The sequence below is a fragment of the Myotis davidii genome, unplaced genomic scaffold (assembly GCF_000327345.1).
Source record: "Myotis davidii unplaced genomic scaffold, ASM32734v1 scaffold914, whole genome shotgun sequence".
Classification (NCBI taxonomy): Eukaryota; Metazoa; Chordata; class Mammalia; order Chiroptera; family Vespertilionidae; genus Myotis; species Myotis davidii.
In genome coordinates this window covers 1,095,217-1,097,153 of record NW_006285484.1, presented here as the reverse complement: position 1 = coordinate 1,097,153, position 1,937 = coordinate 1,095,217, and the positions used below count along the sequence as shown (strand labels likewise).

The 1,937-nt window shown below is 53.9% G+C and overlaps 1 protein-coding gene and 1 pseudogene across 3 annotated transcripts in view; both read left to right on the top strand.

Moving 5' to 3' along the window:
* Positions 1-285, top strand: part of CFLAR (CASP8 and FADD like apoptosis regulator) — a 63,411-nt gene extending 63,126 nt beyond the window's left edge. For all 3 annotated transcript variants that reach the window (XM_015559142.1, XM_015559140.1, XM_015559146.1), the window contains one exon: positions 203-285. The gene's annotated coding sequence lies outside the window, so the exon portion shown is untranslated. The remainder of the gene's footprint in view (positions 1-202) is intronic.
* LOC107181915 lies at positions 255-1,586 on the top strand (annotated as a pseudogene).
* The last annotated feature ends 351 nt before the right edge of the window (positions 1,587-1,937 follow it).

Genomic DNA, 1,937 nt, shown 5'->3' with positions numbered 1-1,937 from the left:
ACCTCTGTGCTTTACTTCCACACCTCCTCTGAGTCTCAGTGTGCTTTTCTCTTTCCTTTTAGTTGTAGAATTTCCACTCAGCCAGCCTTCCTGTGGTTCTGGATGATGTTCGTTTTGTCTTTTAGTTGTATTTTTGAAGTGGTTGTGCGAGGCAGCAATTTCCGGTGTTTACCTATGCCGCCATCTTGGTTTCTCTCCATAGAGAGCCTTCTGACCGCCACCAGACTTGGCCTCTTCCACCTTCCTCGACCCACACCACCCTGCTCACCATGGATGATGATATTGCTGCGCATGTGGACCACACCAGCTCCAGCTTGCGCAGAGCAGGCTTTGGGGGGGATGCCCCCAGGGCCATCTGTCTCCTCTATGTGGGGTGCCCCTGGCACCAGGGCGTGATGGTGGGTATGGGCCAGAAGGACTCCTACGTGGGTGATGAGGCCCAGAGCAAGAGAGCCACCCTGACCCTGAATACCCCATCGGGCACGGCATCGCCACCCACTGGGACGACAGGGAGAAGATCTGGCATCACACTTTCTACAATGAGCTGTGGGGGTGGGGATGGGGGGCATGTGGCCCCTGAGGAGCACCCTGTTCTGCTCACCAAGGCCCGTCTGAACCCCAAGGCCAACCGTGAGAAGATGACCCAGATCATGTTAGAGACCTCAACACCCCACCATGTGCGTGGCCATCCAGGCCGTGCCACTGGCATCATGATGGACTCTGGGGATGGAGTCACCCACATCCTGCATCTGGACTGTTGAGCTACCTCATGAAGGTGCTCACAGAGCATGGCTATAGCTTCACCACCACCGCCCAGCGGGAGATGGTGCGCGACATCCAGGAGCAGCTGTGCTGCATCGCCCTGGACTTGGAGCAGGAGATGCCCCAGCGGCCTCCAGCTCCTCCCTGGAGAAGAGCTGCAAGCTGCCGGACAGGGAGGCCATCGCCATGGGCAACAAGCGGTGCCGCTGCCACACGGTGCTGTCTGGTGGAACCACCATGCACCCGGCACCGCCGACAGGATGCAGAAGGAGATCTCCGCTCTGGCTCCCGGCACGACCTGCACGATGAAGATCAAGACCATTGCGCCCCGTAGCGCAAGTCTCCATCCTGGTCTCGCCGTCCACCTTCCAGCTGATGTGGAGCACCAAGCAGGGGTATGAGGAGTCCGGCCCCACCATCGTCCATGCAAATGCTTCTAGGCGGACTGTTTGTTTGTTTGATTTTGGCGGGGTGGGCGCTTGGCTCAGGGTTTAAAAACTAGCACGGTGAGGGTGACAGCAGTCTGTTGGAGCGAGCACCCCCAAAGTTCTACAATGTGGCGGATGTGTAAATGTAATCCAAATTTTTTAATCTTCGCCTTAATACCTGTTATTTTTGTTTTATTTTGAATGGCCAGCCATCGTGGCCCTCCTTTCTTGTCCCCAACTTGAGATGTATGAAGGCTTTTGGCCCCCTGGGAGTGGGTTGAGGTGTGGAGGTAGCCAAGCAGGGCTTACCTGTGCACTGACTGACTTGAGACCAGTTCAACAAAGTGCACACCGTAAAGAAAACAAAAACACAAAAAACAAAAGAAAAAAACAAAAGCCATAGAGAGAGAGATTAAAAAAACAAACCCCACAGAGATAAGCACTGAAGTGCTTGTGGCCCCGGTGGTGGTTAGCTCCGCTGGTTGGAGCTACATCCAGAAACGCCAACATTGCCGAGTCCCTGACTTGAGACCAGTTCAACAAAGTGCACACCGTAAAGAAAACAAAAACACAAAAAACAAAAGAAAAAAACAAAAGCCATAGAGAGAGAGATTAAAAAAACAAACCCCACAGAGATAAGCACTGAAGTGCTTGTGGCCCCGGTGGTGGTTAGCTCCGTTGGTTGGAGCTACATCTAGAAACGCCAACATTGCCGGGTCCATCCCTGGTCAGGGCACATAAAGGAAT